The 25,295-nt window shown below is 41.0% G+C and overlaps 1 protein-coding gene across 3 annotated transcripts in view; it reads left to right on the top strand.

Moving 5' to 3' along the window:
• The window catches only part of LOC132816692 (mastermind-like protein 2), a 385,512-nt gene that overhangs the window by 42,554 nt on the left and 317,663 nt on the right, over positions 1-25,295 (top strand). The window contains exon 2 of one of the 3 annotated variants that reach the window (XM_060826563.1): positions 4,786-4,905. The exons of the other annotated variants lie outside the window; for them this stretch is intronic. The gene's annotated coding sequence lies outside the window, so the exon portion shown is untranslated. The remainder of the gene's footprint in view (positions 1-4,785; positions 4,906-25,295) is intronic. 3 annotated transcript variants of the gene reach the window in all.

Raw genomic sequence — 25,295 nt, 5'->3', positions numbered from 1 at the left:
GCAGAACAATAAAGGTAATAGTCTCTGAATCACTGTGTGAGCCACAAGCAAATTAGCGTGGGGTAACTAGAGAGTTGAATGCATAGTTCAAAATTTGATGGAGAAATTGTTTTGATTCATGGAAAATTGGGAAAGGGAAATGTGCACTTTTGGGATTGACCTTCAACTAATTGAGAGCAGTGTACTGAGGAGTAGTACTTGGGCCTTTAAATTAAGTTTATAGGGTTCATATGAGGAAAATTTGGAAAGTTAAAGAGAAAGGACTGGGCAATAATGCAAGGTAGTGATGTGGTTAATGATAATTAGAATTTGACAGGTAGGGATAGAGTGTACAACATAATACATCTGAAAATAAGGTCAAAAAAGGGCAAAATGGTTAAGCAAAGTAGAATCAAAGAGTCTTTATCTGATTGCATTCAGAATTCATAGCATAGACATTGATAGCAAAATTAGTGATAAATAGAATGTTATCTTACAGAAACATAGATCAGGCTCTTGTGAAGTTGTCTCATTCGCTTGCTGGAAAGGTGGTGAGAAACTCAAATTGACTTTCACAGCAAGGCTCACCATCTCTTCCAGTAGTCAGGCAGCATGGAGGGCAGTGACAGGCCACTCTCAAATATCAAGTACCTGGAAATGGAAATCCCACCCAGTGAGAGCTGCTGGCCAGTAGCAGCTTTGCTTGATGGTGCAAGGTTGTAGTTAATGCCAGGATGGCAACTAACATTCCATGCATGACAAAGTGTTTTTGGAAGAGGGAGTTTCTGGTCTTTTGGGGACATAAGAAGAGGGAGCAGAGGGATCACAACCAAGAACAAGGGAATGGCCTTCAGCAGCTACTCACCTGCACTATGTCAGGTCCTGTCTTGTCCAATCACTTGACTGTGCAAATTGAAAGTACACACTCTTGCCCAGTAATGCACCAGCCCATGCTGCTTTATTAATTAGGTGGTCTGACATTCATTTCATCCTGATTTGGAGCTGAAATAATTGTAGCCTACGTGGAAATAGGGCCTTTTAACTTTGGAGTCATAGAATAGAAATACCTTCTATTTCCAATCAACTACTCAGTAAACAATATACAAAACCCTTTATGACTAATTGATCACTTAAGGGCCTCAATTGGCTGGACTTTCCCAAGAATTTAATTCAGGCAGAAATGAAAAGGCAGTGGGGATCTCGGATATGGTGGAGTCCTTTGAAATTTTTTTAAGGCAGTGTTAGTTACATTTTACACCTACTAGGGGATGACTTGTGTAGAAGAAGAGAGGTGTTTTAAATAGGAAAATGGAGCGATCAGATTAGCAACTCATCCCAAGAAAATCAAAAGGCAAAAGTGTAGAAAGAACTTAAAGCTATCAAACACAAGTTCCAGATAAACTAATTGACAAAAGGTTGACTTTATCCCATGGATGTAAAGTCATTTACCAAATGACCTTAAAGAAATGTGTTGCAGAGATATTATTGCATTGTTTATAATCTACCAAAATTCTCTTGACTCTTGAAAGATTCCAGTAGGATCAAAATTTGATACCAGTGAAAGAGAGATACATCTCAAGACCAGCAGATTATATCAAACAGTATATTCCTTTGGCTGTTCACAACAATATCAAACCTACCTGCACCTGCGAAACTCAAGTCACAAACGTTGAATGTGATTCTATGGATGAATCAGAATTATTCTGAGAATCAATTTAAAGTTGTCTGTTGGGCTCACAGTGGAAGGTAGGTATCTTAATGCACAGTGCTGTGTTCTGCAGAGCATCTGTTTCAACTCAACCAAAGATTAGATTACTAACAATGTGGAAACAGGCCCTTCGGCCCAACAAGTCCACACTGACCCGCCAAACCCATTCCCCTACACCTAACGCTACGGGCAATTTAGCATGGCCAGTTCACCTAACCTGCACATTTTTGGACTGTGGATCGGAGCACCCGGAGGAAACCCATGCAGACACAGGGAGAATGTGCAAACTCCACACAGTTGCCTGAGGCAGGAATTGAACCCGGGTCTCTGGTGCTCTGGTGCTAACCACTGTGCCACCATGCTGCCCACTGTGCCACCCATGAAAGAAGTGACTGTAAATCTCAGGTTCCTTTCTCAGGGCAATGCTTTGACCAATCTGTGACAACCTGCTGGGTTTAAAATTTAAAGAAAGCTAAGCTGTTAATTGCCAGTCTTCAATTAACTGTTATATTGTCCATTGCTTTACCAATCAGAATCCACTTGCAAAGAAAGGAGCATTCTTCTTTCAGTAACATCAATGTTATTTTCCCCTTCGTTTGGTACTTTTTTACAAATTGCAATTAAGGAATGCTAGACAAAAAGTTTTAACAAAAATGTCATTTTTCATTAATACTCAAAGAAACATGGAAGTTTTTTTTCTTGTTTTGTTCTCATTGTTGATCACTCCTCAAATTACTTGCATAATGAAGCTCATCCATCAATAAATGGTATTTGCATGATTACAGCTATTACTATGTTGCAAAAAAGCACCAGTAAATGTAAGAACGTTTGCTAATGATTACTATTTGGGGATTTCAATTCACACTGAATTTAACTCACAAACACTGTTCCAATAGAACTGCTGAAAAATCCGTTTCGCTAAGACTCTCTGCAATTCTTGGTGATGAATATATTTTGTTGTTTTTCATTTATCTAAAAGCTGTGAGTCATATATTTCTGTTTTCAAACAGCAATTTGAAAATTTAATTTCAGCGTACAAATGCTGCCATAGTAATACCTTCTGTTTCCAATCAACTGAATCATAGAATCATTAGAATCCCTACAATGTGGAAACAGGCCATTAGGCCCAACAAGTCCACACAGACTCTCTGAAGAATATTCCATCCAGACCCATTCCCCTTACCCTATTACATTTTTCCGCATTTCCCCTGAATGATGCACCTAACCTACGCATCCCTGGATACTATGGGCAATGTAGCACGGCCAATTCAACTCCTCGCACATCTTTGAACCTTGGGAGGAAATCAGAGCACTCTGAGGAAACCCATGCAGACACAGGGAGAATGTGCAAACTCCACACACACTCCACCAGAGGTGGAAACTACTTAATAATCAATTTAGCCTGATTCTGTTCTGAATTACAAAGTGCTGAAAACTATCTTACAATGGTTAGGTTAGATGTGTTCAAAAGTTCTAAAGCACAGGATTCAAAAGCTGTGGACAGAATTGAAGTAAAACATTCTACATGGATACAGGATCGCTAGTCATCTTTATCACATGGATGTTAGAATTGTGAAACAGCAATGGTTTGGAACCAAAAGATATGACACCTTTTCAAAAGGGAATAGATAAAGTCCTGTTCTTAAAGGGAATTGTTCTTCCAATTCTAAAATCAGCATTTGACATTCTCTCCAGAGGCAACTTTGATCACATGTGAGCTTTTGATTGAGCAGGAGGGTGGCTGGTTTGATCCTGCCTCTCAAACCTGCCATCCGCTGCCTATGATCCGATTTCAGAGTGAGAAAGATTTGCGTTGGACTTCTCACTTTTCTAATTGAAGTCTTTACATGGGTAATTAATACATATTCGAAGAGCTTGACCATGCTGCTTCACCCAGTCATGTCTGCAGGCTTGCCACATGGGAAGTCTGAAAGGAAAACTGAGTCATGTGTTATTTGCAAATTTCTGCAGGTGGAGTGGAGTAAGTGCAAGGATACCAATGTTGTCAGACATTCGGTACTTCATCAAGGCACCCAACATTGAGAGGGGAGAGCCAGCTGAAAGACATCCTCTCCCCTGGCTGCCATTCTCCCTCACAACCCTACAAACTTCTACTTTTGGTGCATGCATTTCTGGCTGGAGCCATTACTTCCCCAGGGATGCTGCTGTGCAATATGCAAATACAGACATGATGAGGAGGCATCTGTTATATATGTAAATGAGATACAGTTGGGCAGAAGTATTTGCACTGTGAGTTCTTCTTTCTTGGAGAAATGCCACGTGTTAATTGTCGCTTTGGCATTTATTTTCAGGAAGGCCTAACAAATTAAGTGAGTGGGACTTATTAAAAAGGTAACTCAGCTGATAGAATGTTTGGAAGGATAGGCAGAATGATTACCTCCTCTCCAGGATATGGACATATCACAATATTAATGAAAGTCTTGTGAAAACTTGTCTCTGGAATTTGGGCAATGATTCATCACTTTTGATTTTAGGGCACTTGCAGGAAAATGCACACTTCATTTCTAATTTTAAGAGGCAGTTGTCTGATAGAAATAACCAAACGTAATGCAACTCTGCAGTAAAAGAGTATCAACTCCTATCCAATATCTTAGTGTAACAATGACACAGGTTTTGATTGGTCAGCCTAGGGTCTCTCAATAGGCGAAAGTGAGGTCTGCAGATGCTGGAGATCAGAGTCAAGATTAGACTGGAAAAGCACAGCAGGTCAGGCAGCATCTGAGGAGCAGGAAAATCGATGTTTCGGGCAAAAGCCCTTCGTCAGGAATGAAGGGCTAGGCTCTCTTAATGACTGGCAAAGTTAGCTGATAAGCATAGCACTTGAGGTGACCGAGTGTCAGAAAGGAAGTTCCATCACAGTCTTTTTATGACATATAAAAATTGATCAGAGAATAACTTGAGAGTTTGCAATCCATGGCTAGAAAAGAAAGAGTTATAATTATACAGTGCCTTTTTATGAGCACTAATGTCTCAAAGTATCTTAGAGACATTAGAATAGTCACTGTTGTAATGTAGTAAATGAATGTCAAGTAAATTAGAAGGTTTAATCTCAAAGTATGTCATCTTCTGTGTTTCAGAAACCACCATACTGGCTAATATTTGCAGTGGAGTGCTGCCACTTTCTAAAGCTTTTAAATCAACCTGTTTGAACACCTCTGTGGGAGGAGGGACTTGAACCTGGACCTTCTGACCCAGCGGTAGGGTATGGTAGGATTTGGATTTGTGTCTATATTGGCCTCAGCTGCTCAATTCTGGTTCAGCATCATTATGCCCCTTAATTGCCATGGCGAGGATTTGAACTTGCGATTTATGTGTTGGTTGGTTCTTTTGAAATATAGGTAGTAATAATGCAGTGCTATTGGAGGCAGCTAAAGAAGCCACCAAGCACTTTGTGTGATCAAAAGAGGTGTGTTGTTTCACAAAAAGCAAGATTGTGGCAGACAACCTTTAAATATGTTGGCACACCCTTGGAGAGCCGAAGGGTCTGTTCCTGAGCTGTATTGTTCTTTGTTTTAAATATTCGATTCATTGACTTTCAAACTGAAGCATTTAGACTCAGATCTTCCTTGGCAAATACAGTAGCACCTCGACATACGAATGACCCTGTTCATGACCAAATCAGTTTACGAACAGGATTGTACGTAAAATTTTGCTTCAACGTATGTATGAAATTCAAGGTACGAACACAAAAAGCCCGTGTGCGACCACGTGGTTTCATTGTTCTGCTTTGCTATGCGCTTGTTGAATGCAAAAGCTCTTGGGCCCCGTGTGATCTCATTCAGTTTGTCTTTGGCGCGTGCACTGTTAACAGCGTTCGTTGCTACATCCAAGCATTCCGAACAATGGGAAAAATTGATTCAGTTCGCGAATTTTTCGGTTCACGAACCGGGTCCTGGAACGGACTAAGTTCGTAAGTCGAGGCGCTACTGTAATTGCTAATTACATAGGTATTATGACATCCCGTGTTTACTGTGAAGAACGACATGAAGATTAGGGAACTTGGGGAAGTTAGTGATGATATCTTGTGGACAGTTCATATCACAATAGAGGAGGTCCTAGATGTATTAGAATGTATGAAGGTGATAAATCTCCTGGTCCTGGCCAGCTATATCCAAGAACACTGCAAGAGGCTAGAGAAGAAATTGCAGGGGTCCTGGCTGATATTTTTGCATCATTGTTAGCCACAGGTTAGGTCCTGGAAGATTGGAGGATAGTGAATATTGTGCCATTATTCAAGAAGGGCTGCAAAGAAGAACCTGGGAGCTCTCGGCCACTAAACTTGACATCTGTGGTTGGTAATTCATGTGAGAAGATTCTGATAAGATATTTGGAAGGCTGCTCTGGAAGCTAAGATCACATGAATCTAGGGGGAGCTGGCAAAGTGGATACAAAGTTGGTTTGATGGTAGGAAACAGAGAGTAATAATGGAAGGATGCTTGTCGGACTGGAGGCCTGTGACTAGTGGAGTGCCTCAAAGGTTGGTGCTGGGCCCATTACTGTTTTTTATCTATATCAATGATTTGGATGAGAATGTACAAGGCATGATTATCAAGTTTGCTAATGCCACTGAAACAGGCAGTTTCATGGACAGTGAGGAAGGTTATCAGAAATTGCAGCAGGACCTTGATCAGCTGGGAAGTGGGCTCAGAAATGGCAAAGAGATTTAACACAGAAAGATATGAGTTCTTGCATTTTGAAAAGTCAAATCAAGGGAGGAGTTTTATGGTGAATGATAGAGCCTTAAGGAGTGCAGTGGAACAGAAGGATCTTGGAGTTCAGGATGACAGTTCTCTGAAAGTGGAGTCATATTTAGACAGGGCATGCAGAAGGCTTTTGGCATACTTGCCTTCATCAGTCAGGGCATTGAGTATAGAAGTTGGGAAGTAGTGTTGCAGTTATGCAAGACATTGGTGAAGCTGTATTTGGAGGATTGTGTTCCATTCTGGTCACCTTGTTATAGGGAGGATGTTATTATATTGGAAAGTGTGTAGAAGAAATTTACAAGGATATTGCCAAGACTCAATGGTCTGAGTTAAAGGGAGCTAGGACTTTTTTTCTTTAGAGTGTATGGGAATGAAGGGGGTACCTTGCAGGGGTGTATAAGATCATGACAGGCATGGACCAGTCTTTTTCCTATAGTTGCTGAATCGAGGACCAGAGGGCATCAGTTTAAGATTAGAGGGGAAAGAATAAAAGAGAACTAGAGGGGGCAACTTTTTTGCACAGAGGGTGGTATACACATGGAATAACCTGCCAGCGGTAGTTGATTAGATTACTTACAGTGTGGAACCAGGCCCTTCGGCCCAACAAGTCCACACCGACACTCCAAAGAGCAACCCACTTAGACCCATTACCCTACATTCACCCCTTCACCTAACACTACAGGCAATTTAACATGGCCAATTCACCTAACCTGCACAGCTTTGGACTGTGGGAGGAAACCGGAACACCCGGAGGAAACCCACGCATACACGAGGAGAAAGTGCAAACTCCACACAGACAGTTACCCGAGGCGGGAATTGAACCAGGTCCCTGGTGCTGTGAGGCAACAGTGCTAACCACTGTGCCACAGTGGTTGAGGTGGGTACATGAACAACATTTAAAAGGCAATTGGACAAATACACGGATAGGAAAGGATTAGAAGGATATGGACCAAGTGCAGGGACATGGGATTAGTGTGGATGGACATTTTGGTTAGCAATGACAAGTTTAGGCCTATTTCCCTGCTGTAGGACTCTATGACTCTATCTCTGTATGACTTCTGAAGCAGGTGGCACTGAAGCCCAGGCCTCCTAACTCAGAAATAGGGACACTATCCCTGTACCACGTGAACCCTCAGTCCTCCATTTTACTCTTTAAAAAAAACAGTCGAGTTAAACAGCCCCTGGTCAAAAACAATGGTTAACAGAAGCTTCAAGAACCGGAATGGAAATTAATGGAAATAAACTCAAGTAATCACATTCTCTCGTGCTCACTGGTGTCTAAAGGTGCTGGTGAACACTGAATTGCTCCAGCTTGATGGACAACTGAACACAAATATAACCATGATAGGGGCAGATAGTCAAGTACTATAACCCCCTCCATGGCCCAATACCTGGTCCTGATGATGGCCAGTTTGTTTTGGCCCTACAGCAGACTGACAAGAAAGCCCTCAATCCAAAAGTGGGCGTCATGGTGGCACAGTGGTTAGCATTGTTGCCTCACAGCGCCAGAGACCCGGGTTCAATTCCCGCCTCAGGCTGTGTGGAGTTTGCACATTCTCCCCGTGCCCCCCCTCTGGGTGCTCCGGTTTCCTCCCACAGTCCAAAAATGTGCAGGTCAGGTGAATTGGCCATGCTAAATTGCCCATAGTGTTAGGTGAAGGGGTAAATGTAGGGATGGGTCTGGGTGGGTTGTTCTTCAGAGGGTCGATGTGGACTTGTTGGACCAAAGGGGCCTGTTTCCACAATGTAAGTAATTTAAAATCTAAAAGAACTTACATGGTTCAACAGCCCCTTGTGGGACACTAGAATGAAAACAATACCTACTGGTCAATGGAAATTTATAAAACTGTAAAAGAAACTTAATAAAGTCAAATCAAAAATAACAGTATGATGACAATGATATACCCCAGTCCCTACTGTGCCCATCAGTCTTTTGAGGCATTCTCCTTTCTAGCGAGTTTTGAGAGATTCATTTTCAGATGTTTCGTTACCATACTAGGTAACATCTTCAGTGAGCGTCTGAATGAAGTCTTTATTCGGAGGCTTACTGAAGATGTTGCCTAGTATGTGATGAAACATCTGTAAACGAACCTTCCAGCTCAGTGAGCAAACCTGCATCCAGAATTCTCCTTTCTACTCTTTTTTAAAGATAAACGTAAAATCAGGTTCCTTTAAATTCTTCTTAAACAAACAAACTTGGGTAAAACAATGCCGAAAGCACAAAAATGCAAATTAACAGTTAACAGAAACCTTTGTAAGGAAATAGAAACTTATTAAATCAAAATAACGTTTGCAGATTAGATTCCCTGCAGTGTGGACATGCTCCGGTGTGATCATACACCCCAGCCACTGATCCTCCTTTCTGCTTTGATTCATAGGCCCAATTTGGTAGAGGAGCAATCAGTGAGTCTTTATAAGGTAGGGTCATTGTCTTAACAAGATGTAGTTTATTGCTTGATAGCTGTTGGTACAAGTTGTATTGGGTTGTTAAACATATTAAAGTACGATTTTACGCTGACACATTTTACTCCATTAAAACTTTGAGCAAGACTGCTCTTTTCTTCACCCAAGAACACATGATGTCAAATCAGACTGGGTGGAGCTTCATGAAGTCTTCAGAATTTTCTTATACAGCAAATATTTCTTCCTCTCTGTCTTTAAATACTGACTGGATTGGTTGATTAATTATTAACTGGCTGGTTTTATCTTGGGCTGTTGGTGATCTTAAAAATATGTTGTTAAATGAGGTAATATTTTCTGATGTGTTGCATCCCATTTCAGTTAGAGCCCTTGGATAAGAAAAAAGATTTGCCTTGTTATTCTCAATGGGATAGGACAATAAAAAGAAACTTTGAAATTCTTACAGGCCTTCTCGGAATGTTACAATTTTTGTTAGCCTTCAGTGTTGAATGTGGTACCTGAATACCATTTTTAAGATGGAAGTCTGTATTCTTCTGAAAGAACCAGATGATGTATTTGACTGTGTGGCCAGAGATTTTGCTTGTGCAACTGTTGGGCCACAATTTGACTGACCACCAAATGAATGGGTGTAAATTTATGAAGTGATGAGCACACAAGGTGATCTGTGTTTGTATCTACATCAATAGTGTTAGCATAACTTTTTTTAAACAAGAACGATGCAATGCAACCTGTCGGTCATGAAATTAGTCAGTTTGAAATTTGTGATTTCCTTCATGTTCAGTTTTACACAGATTTCAATATGAATGACAATTCAAAGGAGCATTAGGAAGCTCAGTTTTAATTTCCCTGATGCATTGGGTAGGTCTATTCCATTCAGGCACACATTGTCTTTGACTTTAAATTGCCTATTGGTCAAGGAAAGGAAAATTAATAAGTGATGCAGTTTTAATAATAGATGCTATTGCTATATAGTGGAAGAAACCTAATTCAGAGAGATTAAAATTTGGTTCCCAATCACAACAGTTACAGGATATTTGGAATAATTAAAATACATTTTGCTTCTGAAGTAATTTGGCATTTTTGTTAAGCTTGCAGCATGCACTTTCAGAATGTTAAGTTAACATCCCATGGATTTTGTGACAACAACATTGTATTAGTGCAAAATACTTCAAGTTGCTCCAGAATACAGCAGATCTGTGTTCTGTAGTTAACTTTTTGCCATGACCAGGCCAGTTCATCATACTGAGTTGTAGTTATGTTAGTGTGGGAACACTAATAAATAAAAGGTGCACTATTCATATACCCATCTGGATGTCTTTTTAAGTGTTGTAATTGTATCAGCGTCCATCACTTCCTCTGGCAGATCATTCCATACACGCACCATCCTTTTGCATGAAAAGCTGTCCCTAAGGTCTCTCTTAAATCTTTCCCCTCTCACCTTAAACCGATGCCTTCCAGTTTTGGACTTGTCCCAGCCCAGGGAGAAAGACCTTGTCTATTTACCCTATCCATGCCCCTCATGATTTTATAAACCTCTGTAAGGTCACCTGTCAGGTTCCAATGCTCCAGGGAAAATAGGCCCAGTCTATTCAGTCTCTCCTATAACTCAAATCCTCCAACCTTGGCAACATCTTTATCAACCTTTTGTGAACCCTTTCAAGCTTCACAACATTCTTCCTATAGCAGGGAGCCCTGAATTGCATGTAGTATTCCAAAAGTGGCCTAACCAATGTCCCACACAGCCACAACATGACCTTCTAGCTCCTATATTTGGTCCACTGGCCAATAAAGGCAAACATACCAGACATTTTCTTCACTATCCTATCTACTTGTGACTCCATTTTCAAGGAACTATGAACATGCATTCCAAGGTCTGTGTTCAGCAACACTCCCCAGGGCCATTACATTAATTTCTATGCATCAACCAATACATTTGAATGCAATTTTTCCTTGCAAAAGCTATCAATTCTTTTGAAAGGAACTCTCAACTGCTGTCAAATTTCCTTTTGTATTCTTGCCAGGTGCTGTGCACTGAAAAGACTATGCTGTCTTTATTTAAAAATCACACAACACCAGGTTATAGTCCAACAGGTTTATTTGGAAGCCCACTAGCTTTCGGAGCGACGCTCCTTCGTCAGGTGATAGTGGAGGGCTCGATCGTAACACAGAATTTATAGCAAGAATTTGCAGTGTGATGTAACTGAAATTATACATTGAAAAATTGATTGTCTGTTAAGCCTTTCATCTGTTAGAATACAGTGATAGTTTCACTTCTTTCATGTGTAAATCACAAAACCTTTTTTTAAAAGTTGCATTCTTGGGTTACAAGTGAAACTGTCACTGTATTCTAACAGATGAAAGGCTTAACAGACAATCAATGTTTCAATGTATAATTTCAGTTACATCACACTGCAAACTTTTGCTATAAATTCTGTGTTACGATCGAGCCCTCCACAATCACCTGATGAAGGAACGTCGCTCCGAAACCTAGTATGCTTCCAATTAAACCTGTTGGACTATAACCTGGTGTTGTGTGATTTTTAACTTTGTACACCCCAATCCAACACCAGCATCTCCAAATCATGTTGTCTTATAATTGTCATGCTTTCTTTGAAAGTTGCTCTTGTTTATTTTATGCTTTATTTCCTTTTTTCTAAATCAAGTTATGTTTTTCCAGGAATAGTTTCTGTCTAATTGTAGTATGATAGTAAAGAATAGTCTAAATATTCAACCGACATAAACTTGGTTTTGTTGTGCCTTTCTATTTTTCATCTCCATTTCGGTGTTTCCCTTTCTCAATGGTTTGCTGACAGGAAGAGAAGGAATATATTGCTGATGATTTGGGAAGAACTGATTGTGAAGCATTGCTGAGCTCAACAGTGTGGGAAAGACTGATGCATTATTTGACAAATTGTGCCAGCCTCTATACTGGCTTTGTGCCATGTTAGTGTTGCCAAATCCAGCATGTAGGTCTCACACAGTCTGTAACAAAAGCAGACTAAACTTAATAGGTTTGCGAATGTCAAGTGCTAAGGCAACTTGGGAGCATGACAGCAGATTAACTTCTAGGCAAAAGTGAGGACTGCAGATGCTGGAGACATCTCCAGGACACCCGCACCAACATCAGAGAACATCTCCGGGACACCTGCACCAATTAACCCCACTGCCCCGTGGCCCAACATTTCAATTCCCTCCCACTCTGCCGAGGACATGTAGGTCCTGGGCTTTGTCCGCCGCTGCTCCTTCACCACCCGACGCCTGGCGGAAGAATGCCTTATCTTCCGCCTTGGAACACTTCAACCCCAGGGCATCAATGTGGACTTCACCAGTTTCCTCATTTCCCCTTCCCCCACCTTACCCCAGTTTCAACTTTCCAACTCAGCACTGTCCTCATGACCTGTCCTACCTGCCAATCTCCCTTCCCACATATCTGCTCTACCCTCCCCTCTGACCTATTTCCCCATTCACCTATTTGCTACCTTCTCCCCACTCCACTCCCCACATTTATCTCTCCACCCTGGAGCCTCCCTGCCTCCATTCCTGATGAAGGGCTTTTGCCTGAAACATCGATTTTCCTGCTCCTCGGATGCTGCCTGACCTGCTGTGCTTTTCCAGCACCACTCTGATCAGCAGATTACTTTCTGCTGATCAGCCTAGTAGATTCTGCAGGTTTACAATGAAGCCGCTATGAGTTTTATATAGTTGCTTAGTGGTAGAAGAAAGAAATAAATGCAAATCATATTGTGTTTTCACAACTTTGACATCTCAAAGTACTTCACAGCTAATGAGGTACTTCTGAACTGTACTCAGTTATAATTTAGATTACATGAAACTAAAGAAGCAACTACTGCTGTTTGCAAACTGTTCTGTCATTACCTTGACTCATGGATATGTATTTCAATGCAACTCTGTATATCTGGTTTCCAGATCAAGCTGCTGCCCTGATTACCACAAAAGCCTTTGCTGTTCAACAAACATTCCTCAAAAATCAAAAGTGTAACTTGCATTTTGTTATGTTCAGTAGATGTAGACTGAATTGCTGCATTCAACTGGGGGGGGAGGAGAAGGGAGGGGTGGGGTGGGGTAGATATGCCCACAGTGCTTGGAGTTCTGACATATGCATGTCATTTTACAAGAAATGGTCCACTGTAAAATCTTTTGTTCTCATAGTTTTCTCCTTCAATTGATATTCTTGTGAATTATCCTCATATGTACACAATAAAAAGCTCCTGCTAAAAGTGTCTTTGTTTCAACAATATTCATGTTCTGTACTGTCAAATCACTATGTATGTAATATATATTTTTATAATATATATATTTCCTTCTGAAATATTAAGAAGTATTCAAATTTCACTCACTTTCCTGTAGGGATGACCCAAACACTATAGAAAATATTGGATCAGTAAACATTAAAACTTATTTAATCCTGATATAGAAAGGAAGGTTTGGTTCAAAGCACGGAAGGAGGAGGCCATTTATTCAAGTAATGCTGTGTAGCTTGTTGCTAGACCAGGCAACGTAACCTTCTCTCTGTGTGACTATATATCATCTTCTGATTCAAATACTGATTCATTTCCTAAACAGTAAATGGTTTCTGCCTTAACTACTTTTTTTTAGCAGGGAAATGCCTCATTTAATCAAAGACCTTCTATATTTTAAAATCTTCTATTTGTAAGCAGAAAAGTACATCGTTGAGTCATAGAGTCATAGAGATGTATAGCATGGAAACAAACCATTCGGTCCAACCTGTCCATGCCAACCAGATATCCCAAGCCAATCTAGTCCCACCTGCCAGCACCTGGCCCATATCCCTCCAAACCTTTCCTATTTATATACCCATCCAAATGCCTTTTAAATGTTGCAATTGTACCAACCTCCACCACTTTCTCTGGCAGCTCATTCCATACATGTACAAACTTCTGCGTGAAAAAGTTGCCCCTTGGGTCTCTTTTATGTCTTTCCCTTCTCACTCTAAACCTATGCCCTCAGTTCTGGACTCCCCTACCCCAGGGAAAAGACTTTGTTTATTTATCATATCCATGCCTCTCATAATTTTTTAAACCTCTATAAGGTCACCCCTCAGCCTCCGATGCTCCAGGGAAAACAACCCCAGCCTGTTCAGCCTCTCCCAATAGCTCAAATCCTCCAACCCTGGCAACATCCTTGTAAATCTTTTCTGAACCCTTTCAAGTTTCACAACATCTTTCCGATAGAAAGGAGACCAGAGTTGCCTGCAATATTCCAACAGTAGCCTAACCAATATCCTATACAGCCACAACATGACCTCCCAACCCCTATACGCAATGCTCTCACCAATTAAGAAAAGCATACCAAATGGCTTATTCACTATCCAATCTACCTGCGACTGCACTTTCAAGGAACTATGAACCTGCACTCCAAGGTCTCTTTGTTCAGCAACACTCCCTAGGACCTTACCATTAAGTGTATAAGTCCTGCTGATTCCGTCATAACACTGGATTCTCATTCTTGGTATCATGCTTTTGAATGTTGTGGATGTCTACAGCAGACTCATTTTCCTAAACTGGACTAGTCCCATTTATCTGCGTTTGACCTATATCCCTCTAAAACTTTCCCATATATGTTTCTGTTCAAATGTCTTTTAAAATGATGTAGTTATACCTGCCTTTACCCTTTCCTGTGGCGGCTTGTTCTATATTTACACCCACTCTCTGTTTGTAAGTGTTGCTCTTTTAAATCTTTCCATTTTCAGCTTAAACTATGCCCTCTAGTTTTGGACTTTCCTTTCCTGGGGAAACGACCTTGGCTATTCACCTTATCTCTGCCTCTTGTCATTTGATAAACCTCAATAAGGTAATCCCTCAGCTTCCTACACTCCAACGAGAAAAATCCAAGCTTATCCAGGCTCTCTTTACAACTCAACTTCCAGTCATGGTAACATCATTTTAAATCTTGCTTACAGCCCTTCCAGTTTAATGGCTTCCTTCCTATAGTAAGGTGACAGTTCTCCAAATGTGGCCATACCAGTTTTTGGTATAGCCATAACATTGGCATCCCAATTCCTGTACTCAATGCTTTGACTAATGATGGCAAACATACATAACACCACCTTCACCACCTGTCTACCCTTGACGTCACTTTCAAGGAACTGTGTACCTGCACCACTAGATCTCTGTTCGACAAGATTCCCCAGGGCCCTATCATTTACCACATTAGTCCTGCCCTGCTTTGTCTTCCTAAAATACAACACCTTGCATTTATCTGAATAAAACTCCATCTACCATTTTTTTGGCCCAGGTGGAGATTCCAGTCTGCACCAGCCAGTGGGAGTATTCACTGATATTTTATCCTTTCCTTGCCAAAATCTGAAGTCCCCACCTGCTTCAAGAAGACTGCCATCATCCCAATACCAAAGAAAGCATGTGGAATTTTCCTCAGTGACAACTGCCCTCCAGAGTAGCTCTGACCTCCATAATTATGAAATGTTTCAAGAGGTTGGTTTTCACTCATCAATTCTCGGCCTCCTACCCTGCATTGATCCCTTGCAGTTCACAAGAGGTCTATGACAGATGCCACCTCCTTTGCCCGACACAAATCCCTGAATCATCTGGATAATAAGGATACCAAAATCAGGCTTCTGCTTATTTAGAAGTTCTGCCTTCGACACCATAATCTCCATGAAAATCATCAACACCGGTAGCCTGCAGGAATTTGTACTCAACCCCCTAAAGTACTACTGTTGACTCATGAATATGTGGCCAAATTTCATCCAAACTCCATCTACAGCTTCACTGGTGACACCGTTGTAGACTGGATATCAAACAATGATGAGTTAGAATACAGGAAGGAGAGTGCTTTGTGACGTAGTGTAAAGATAACAATCTCTCACTCATTGTCAGCAAAACAAAAGAGCTGATCATTGACTGCAGGGGCAAGAAAGAGGGCACACCCCTGCAGATCATCGAGGGTATCAAAGTCCAAGATGTGATGATCACCAACAATCTGTCCTGGACCACTCACGGATGTGAAGGTCAATAAGGCACAACAATATCTTTTCTACCCAGGAGGCTAAGGAAATTCAGCATGTCCATAAGGACTTTCACCAATGTTTATAGATGCACCACAGAAAGCATTCTATCTGAATGCATCATAGCTTAGTATGTCAAATGGTCTGCCCAGGATCATAAAAAAACCAAAAAGTTATGAACATAGCCCAGACCATCATGCAAACCAATCTTCCATCCATTCACTCCCACCTACTTCTCAACGCTTCGAAAAGGCGGCCAACATCATTAAACACCCCTCTCTTCCAACCTGTTCCAATTAGGCAGAAGACACAAAAGCTTAAACACACGTACAAACAGGTTCAAGAACAGCTTCTCTGCTGTTGTTAAACTTCTGAATAGATCTCTCAAACTTCATATTTAATATTGATCTTGCTTTTTGTGCACCTTTCCTGCAGCCTTAACTTTGTATTCCTCGCTCTGTTCAATTAGCCTGTGATCTTTGTATGTTAAGATCTGCCTGTAGTACATGCAAAACAAAATTTTCTGCTGGACTTATGTACATGTGACAATAAATCAAATCACTGGCCCAGTTGATCAAGATTCGGTTGTACTGTTAGATAACATCTTCACTGTCTGCTTTACCGATGATTTTGGTACCATCTGCAAACTTTCTTAACAGGCCTCCTGTATTTCATCTAAATTGTCTATACAAATGACAAACAACAGTAGATCCAGTAATGATCCTGGTGGCATGCCAATGGTCACAGGCCTCCAATCTGAAATAAATCCCGAGAATATCCACCCTTCCCTAATCTTACCATTCTTGGTGAATTCTGATGCAAAGTTTTCATTAAGGACCTCACCCATTTCCTCCAACTCCACATGTAAATTTCCACCTTTATCCTTGAGTAGGCCTACCCTTTCCATAGCTACCCTCGTGCTCCTTATATATGTATAAAACATCCTGGGATTTTCCTCAATCCAGTTAGTCAAAGACGTTTCATGGCTCATTTTAAACCTTCTAATTCATAGAGTCATAGACTTATAGAGATGTACAGCATGGGAGTAGACTCTTTGATCCAACTGGTCCATGCTGACTAGATATCCTAACTAATCTAGTCCCATTTGCCAGCTCTTGGCCCATATCGCTCTAAACTCTTCATATTCAAATACCCATCCAGACGTCTTTTAAGTGTTGTACTTGTACCGGCCACCATCACTTCCTCTGGCAGCTCATTCCATGCACTCATGATCCTCTATGTGAAATAGTTGTCCCTTAGGTCCTTTTTATACCTTTCCCTTCTCACTGTAAATCTGTGCCCTCTAGTTCTGGACTCCCCCATCCCAGGGAAATACCTTGTCTTTTTTAATACTAGATCTCCTACAGTATGGAAACAGGAAACTTTTGGCCCAACAAGTCCACGCTGTTCCTCCAAAGAATAACCACCTAGACCCATTCCCCTACCCTATATTTACCTCTGACTAATGTACATAACAATGTGGGCAATTTACCATGGCCAATTGACGTTACCGGCACATCTTTGAATTGTGGGAGGAAACCGGAGCACCCGGAGAAAGCCCATGGGGAGAATGTGCAAGCTCCACACAGACAGTCGCTGGAGGCAGGAATCGAGCCTGGGTCCCTGGCGCTGTGAGGCAGCCCAGTGCATTAATCCTATCCATGCCCCTCATGATTTTATAAACTTCTATAAAACCTCACCCCTCAGCCTCTGCCACTCAATGGAAATCAGCCCCAGCCTATTCAGCCTCTCCCTATAGCTCAAATCCCCTAACACTGGCAAAATCCTTGTAAATTGTTTCTGAACCCTTTCAAGTTTCACAATATCCTTCTGATAGGAAGGAGACAAAAATTACATGCAATATTTCTAACATGGCCTAACCAATGTCCTGTACAGCCACTACATGACCTCCCAACTCCTATACTCGATGCTCTGACCAATTAAGGAAAGCATACCAAATGGCTTATTCATTATCCTATCTACCTGTGACTCTACTTTCAAGGAACTATGAACCTGCGCTCCAAAGTCTCTTTGTTCAGCAGCACTCCTTAGGACCTTACCATTAAGTGTATAAGTCCTGCTCTGATTTGCTTTTTCAAAATGCAGCACCTTGCATTTATCTAAATTAAACTCCATCTGTCACTCCTCAGCCCATTGGCCAATCTGATCAAGATCCCATTTTACTCTCAGGTAACTTTCTTTGCTGTCCACTACACATCCAACTTTGGTGTCATCTGCAAACTTATTAACTATACCTCCTGTGTTCACATCCAAATCATTAAAAAAATGACGAAAAGCAGTGAACCCATCACCGATCCTGTGGCACACCACTGGTCAGAGGCCTTCAGTCTGAAAAACCACCACCACTTCAATCTTCAAACCAGTTCTGTAGCCAAATGGCTAGTTCTCCCTGTATTCCATGAGATCTAACCTTGCTAACGAATCTTCCCCGAGAAAACTTGTTGAATGCTCTTACTGAAGTCCATATAAATCATGTCCACCACTCTGCCCTCATCAATCCTCTTTGTTACTTCTTCAAAAAACTGAATCAGGCTAGTGAGACGTGATTTCCCATGCACTGAGCCATGCTGACTATCCTAATCAGTCCTTGCCTTTCCAAATTCATGTAAATCCTGTCCTTCAGGATTCCCCCCAACAACTTGCCCAGCAAGTCAGGCTCACCAGTTCACTGGCTTTTCCCTACAACCTTTCTTAAATAGTGACACCACGTTGGCCAACCTCCAGTCTTCTGGCACCTCACCTGTGACTATCAAGGATACAATTATCTCAGCAAAGGGCCCAGCAATCACCTCCCATGCTTCCCACGGAGTTCTTGAGTACACCTGATCATGGCCCAGGGATTTATCCACTTCTATGCATTTCAAGATATCCAGCACCTCCTCCTCTGTAATATGGACATTTTTCAAGATATTTTCCCACATTCTAAATCTTCTATGCCCTTCTCTGCAATAAACACTGATGCCTTTAAGCTTTTCATGAAGATCTGTAGTTTAGATTGTGGGTGAGGTCGTTGGTTGGCTCACTGAGCTGTTAGGTTGTCTTGCAGATGTTTCATTGCCATACTGGGTAATGTCATCTGGTACTTACATGAAGAGCTGTCATTCTGTTCAGCTTGGTTTATTATTTGGGTCAGGTCTGTTGAGGTGAGTGTCACTTTTGGTTGTTCCTGCAATGTTTGTACACCAGCTCTATCTCTACCTGTTGATGGCTTTTTTGGTCGAAAATTAAATTCCTTTTTCAGCTTTTTCCTGATATCTTTGTATTCTTTGAGGGCTTTGTCTGTCTTCGGTCTCTTGAACCTTACACATCCCTCTTCTTTTTCTATTTGACAAAGCTCACAATTATTCTTATTATCTAAGGTTCCTGCATCTCACTATCCAAATCCTTCATTTTCACAGGAACATTCTGGTCCTGAACTGTAATGAACTGGCCTTTAAAAGATTCCCAAATGAAAGTTATAGATTTATCATCCATCATCAGGAGGTTTTCTTATGCAAAGGATGGTGGGTACTTGGGATGTGCTGCCAGGGAGATGATAGGAGCAGAGATGATAGCAACGTTTAAGAGGTATGTGGATACGTGAACAGGCAGGGAATAGAGGTTTATGGAATATATGCAGGGCATTGTGGATAATTTAGAATGGCATCATGTTTGGTGTAGACATTGTGGGCTGACGAGCTGTTGTTGTGCTTTACTGATCTATGTTCTATGTTTGCTGTAAGGTCTCATCAATGTATGATGCAAAGCCTGTTAATGCCAGAATCCTGATATCAACAGCTTGTTGTTCATTACCCACTTGTGAGGAGTGATGATACTGTTTTAAGTACTGCAATGAAGATCAGACTTGTTGGCATGGCTGGGCTGATTTGTGCTTTTTTTTGTGCTGTATTTTCGGTGTAAACGATGAACAACCATAATTATTCTGCTGTATAAGTCAGCAATGCATGGAAATTTTCAATCAAAGGAAGGCAAATTATTCCTCAGTAACTATCAGCTGTCAAATGAGGCCTACAGATGTCTTTTAAAAGTGTTCCCTCAGAGCTTCATTTTAAATCTTTTGTTATGTGAGAAAATGAACTTGATAAAACTAAGGAGTCGTTTGCAATGCAAACCTACTCAAACGTATGTCACATAGTGAGACCTGGTTCCAAACTAAACACTAAGACATTTCAGTGGAAAGGGCTCAAACGTATGGCTTGTTTTTATGGATCTATCAGCCGACTGAGATTTTTGAAAAACTCAATGCAGAAGTCATAATTAATAAATAATACAGTTTCTCATTTTTCAGATTGTGAATTGGTAGTATTTACAGCTTCTCTGGAATTTCCCAACCAACATATATGATGCACTTGGTTATTTAGAAGTTTGGCTATAATATTCAAGCAATGGATTCTAATAAATAAAATTGAGAGCTTGTGGGTATTAATTTGTCAATGGTAGCTTGTTGATGTGAACTCAAAAGGAATATTTCAGGCTATCCAAGTAGTGCTGCAAATTATCGGCTGGATCAAAATTATCTGTCAAATTATCGGTCCGATATTGAGTTTGTCCTGTTCTCCTTTCAATTTGGACCCCCCTCATTCTACTGCAATTCTCTTACTTTTTCCTTTCTTAGGCTGGACAAGGATAGACAAAGTAATGAAGGGTAATTTGACTGCTGCAGAATTTCCTTCATCAAACTGTGGCTCTGCAATATGTGAATGCAACAGAATGAACAGCAGTTCAGATTTTAGCTGCTATAATATTTCAACGTGCTGCATTTGTTTCAATCTAATACTTCCAGTTTTTATTATTGTTGAAGCTCAGAAGGTTTACTTATGGGTTGCAATTGGTCATGTGTGATGGGAGATGCACCATAAGCACAGCTCCTGTACCAATCATACACTTTTGAATTTCTCTTCACTGGATGGTTCATTGACTGCAGAGAATACCACTGTTTAGATAGTAAAGGGCAGGGGAGCTGTGTGTTAAACTATAATATCAAGAGGTTACACTTCTGTCTGCCTTTTAAGATAATAGAATATCCCAAGGTTCTTTAGAGAAACATTATCATATAATTTAACATCAAATCAATGAGGCATTAGTGCTGTTGACGAAAAGCTTCATCATGGAGGTAGGTGATATATCTTAAATCTAAAAGAGGTAGAAATTGGTTTGATGAAGGAATTCCAAGTATCTGGACGAATGTCCTGTTAGCCAAAAAAAACAGAACAAATGATGGGCTTCGCTGTAAACTGGAGTTGCATTTTGTGTGCAAAATAATTTAAGTTTGCAAGATTGTCAGTGTAATCACACAGAAAGTCATAAATGTTAGACAGTTTTTTGAACCCTAGTGCCCCCCAGCTTTACATTTTCCATCATTGTTTAATGCAGTAGGTTATTGACTGTGTGAAATCATGCATAAAGGAATTTGATTCCACTGGCATTAAATTTATGTACTTGAGTCTACAGAGGCAAGTTGTTGATACTCCATGTTGTTGAAACTTCTCTATTCCTGCACATAATTAATTTTTGCATAAATAATGTCATTAGGAAAGATGGAGGACACAACAAATCTTACAGAGGACTAATACCCTTTCCCGAGAATTTACAAAGGAGAAAGGTGGGCAGTATTACAGTCTGAGTGAAGACAAAATGAATGCTCAAACATGTTTGATTAGATTAGATTACTTACAGTGTGGAAACAGGCCCTTCGGCTCAACAAGTCCACGCCGACCTGCCGAAGCACAACCCACCCATACCCCTACATTTACCCCTTACCTAACACTACGGGCAGTTTAGCATGGCCAATTCACCTGACCCGCACATCTTTGGACTGTGGGAGGAAACCGGAGCACCCGGAGGAAACCCACGCAGACACGGGGAGAACGTGCAAACTCCACACAGTCTGTCACCTGAGTTGGGAATTGAACCCAGGTCTCAGGCACTGTGAGGCAGCAGTGCTAACCACTGTGCCACCGTGCCACCCACGGTGTAGGAGTTGAGAAACTGAAAAAAAAAGTTGAGGACCAATGTAAGGAAATATTTTGTCCCACAATTATGCATTTTGTTAAATACAAAATGATCAACAAAAACCTATCTAAATATGTAAACGTAACTGTTAGTTTTGTTTAAGTGCTTAAACTTTTATGCAGTACTTGCTAATCCTAATGCTGTCAAACAGATTAGCTGTTCCAAGATGGCTTACTATGTTGATGCATTGGGCGGCTGAACCACAAGGATGTTCATTGTTGCTAGCTTAATTCCTAATCTGAATTGACTTGGTGATATTTTCAGTTTAACAAATGATATTTCAGTTCACTTCAATATCCCTAGGTCAGGAAGGGAAAAAAAACTACTTCACTTTCTCATTACTAGTTATTAGGCTTCAAATATGCTTAGGTGCATGTCAATTGAATACTGAATTGAGCTTGACTGTAATGTGTGCCTTTAAAATCACTACCTCAAATTACACATGAATCATGGTTCTTTAGGTAAGATAGTGGGCGGCACGGTGGCACAGTGGTTAGCACTGCTGCCTCACAGCGCCTGTAGACCCGGGTTCAATTCCCGACTCAGGCGACTGACTGTGTGGAGTTTGCACGTTCTCCCCGTGTCTGCGTGGGTTTCCTCCGGGTGCTCCGGTTTCCTCCCACAGTCACAAAGATGTGCGGGTCAGGTGAATTGGCCAAGCTAAATTGCCCGTAGTGTTAGGTTAGGGGTAGGGGTATGGGTGGGTTGCGCTTCGGCGGGTCGGTGTGGACTTGTTGGGCCGAAGGGCCTGTTTCCACACTGTAAATCTAATCTAATAGTGATAGGTGCACACCTATTTCTTGTAGTGAATGGGCTGAATTTTACAAAAAAAAACCATTAGCAGTTTTGGAGAATTTCTTTGGGGATTCCTCTCAATGAATTGTAGAGAATTATCTCTCTCCTTTCTCCGCTGACCACTGCATTATAGGTGCAGCATACTTTACCATACTGTGCTCATGCAACATGACCCTTATGGTCAACGAAGTGGTCACTTTTGCTGGAACCTTCTAGCATGTACACTGTGGGATCATCTTTAAACTGCTAAACCTTTCTGCCCTCCGCACTTCCTCACTCACTCAGGACATTTCATCACCTTTCCTGATTGATGACAGACCAGCCTCTTGATTGACAGCCTTGTCAGTTCATTACGGCCAAACGTGAAAGCTGTCTGCGGTGTCTTTTCAAAAATGTAAGGCAAGGACAGGATGGTATGACCATCTAAGTAGGTACAAATTAAGTAATAGAGTCAGAGAGATGTACAATGTGGGAACAGACCCTTTTCACCCAGGGCAACCAGATATTCTAAATTAATCTCATTCCATTTGCCTGTACTTGGCCCATTGCTTTCTAAACCATTCCTATTTATATACCAATCCAGATGCATTTTAAATGTTGCAGTGTACTAGTCTCCACCACTTCCTCTAGCAGCTCAGTGCATACATGCACCACCCTTTGCCTGAAAAAGTTGCCTTATAGGTCCCTTTTAAACCTTTCCCCTCTCACCCTAAACCTTTCTCATCAAGTTCTGAACCCTCCCACCCCAGGGAAAAGATTTCTCTATTTACCCTATCCATGACATCATGGATAGGGCAAATCATGATTTTATAAACTTTGAGAAGGTCACCCCTCAATCTCTGATGCTGCATGAGAAACAGCCCTAGCCTATTTAGCCTGTTTATAAACCCTCCAACCCTGGCAACATCCTTAGAAATCTTTTCTGAAGCCTTTCAAGTCACAAAATCTTTCCTGCAGGAGGAAGACCTGAATTGCGTACAATATTCCAAAGGTGGCCCAACCAATGTCCAGCGCCACACTTTTTGACTTTGATATCCAACATCTGCAGTCCTCAGTTTCTCCACTGTCCTGTACAACCGCACCATGACCTACCAACCCCTCTACTCAATGCTCAGACCAATAAAGGAAAGCATGCCAAATGTTGTCTTCAGTATGCTATCTACCTGCAACTCCATTTTCAAGGGACTACGAACCTGCACTCCAAGGTCTCCTTTTTTTCAGTAATTAGGTGTATAGATCCTGCCTGATATACCTTTACTATGCAGCACCTCACATTTATCTAAATTAAACTCCATCTGCCACTCATTGATAAGAAGACAAGTGATAAGGCCTGAAATATATTCTGCTCCAATGCATGAGGTGGGTGTCTCACATTGTGTGCAGCAATGCCACATTTAAGTAGGAACTGCATCAAAGCTGAGTTCCAAATATACCCTGACAATGTGATGAGGCTGGTGTTTTGCTAATGCCAACTTCTGTGGATGGAGTTTGGAGATTGCAGGCACAGTCTGTCCTGATGTGTTGAGGAAAAATAGTGGAGATGGATGCTGGATGTTTAAGCAATGAACTGGAGTCACCAGATACCCACTCAGACATGCGTGTCAGGAATTGTCACTGTCTGGTTCCTCTCCAGTATTTGGAAAAATACAAACTGCATACAGGGTAGGTGAGATCAAGGAATGATGAGATATTCATGCATGCAAATAACTCTCTCACCACTTACTGGGGAGAATCTTGTCTCTACATTAAAACCTTGAGTGGAAAATCAGACTCTTTTTCTCAACATTGAGAATTTAATTTTTCTGTTCATGCCATAATTTCCCAATTGACTGCTCATTGCCCGTACTGTTCAGGAGTTGGGAAGATTCAGCCCTTGAGAAGGTGAGATGACAAAATTGACATAAACAAAGAAGTCTATTGCTGAATGATGCAAATATATTTAAATGCTCTGCATTTGTTGCAGAAAGGAATTGAGTTAGCCCCAGGTGGGCCTTTCTTCTGTTTAACTAGAGTGCATGGACAGAGGTCATATTTTGTTTTGAAACAATGCTGCTGTAAAAATATTTATAAAAAGAACAAATGCAGCATGCCCTGTACAAGCTTGAATATTTGTGGACTATGGAGCTGATATCTTTATGTAGGAGGAAGGCATCAAGTGTTTCTAAATCTCATCCTAAACTTTCTTGGATATTAAATAAAAAAAAAGTGATGGCACTTTAGTTAGGGCCAGTACTAAGATATTCTTGGAAGATATAATATCCTGCAAAACTCTTAACTCTTAAAAAATTGTGGAGGCTTATCTGGGAAAAGCAGGAAAGGCTGACAACCAAAGTATTTAAAAAAGTATTACTCTTGGTGTAATCGCCAATGAAATACTAAGCAAATATAGAGGTTGTTTAGGTGCCTGTCAGATTAATGTCATCCTGCTATATTCAAAGTGGCGAGGAAATCAACTTTTACAGGAAGCTGTGCTGATATTAGCTGTAGTCTGCATTGACATAGAGTAATTACTACGAGTCCACAAAGACTGGCTTGCCTGAAATGCTTAGCTTAGCTGAACGGATGGAACCATTGTGGGTGAACAATTGTTTGCAATTTGGATGAATGTGATGTTGTCATGGAAAAGCTG

Source organism: Hemiscyllium ocellatum, chromosome 6 (genome assembly GCF_020745735.1).
Source record: "Hemiscyllium ocellatum isolate sHemOce1 chromosome 6, sHemOce1.pat.X.cur, whole genome shotgun sequence".
Lineage (NCBI taxonomy): Eukaryota > Metazoa > Chordata > Chondrichthyes > Orectolobiformes > Hemiscylliidae > Hemiscyllium > Hemiscyllium ocellatum.
The sequence above is the reverse complement of the archived record's forward strand: the minus strand, read 5'-3'. Positions and strand labels throughout refer to the sequence as shown.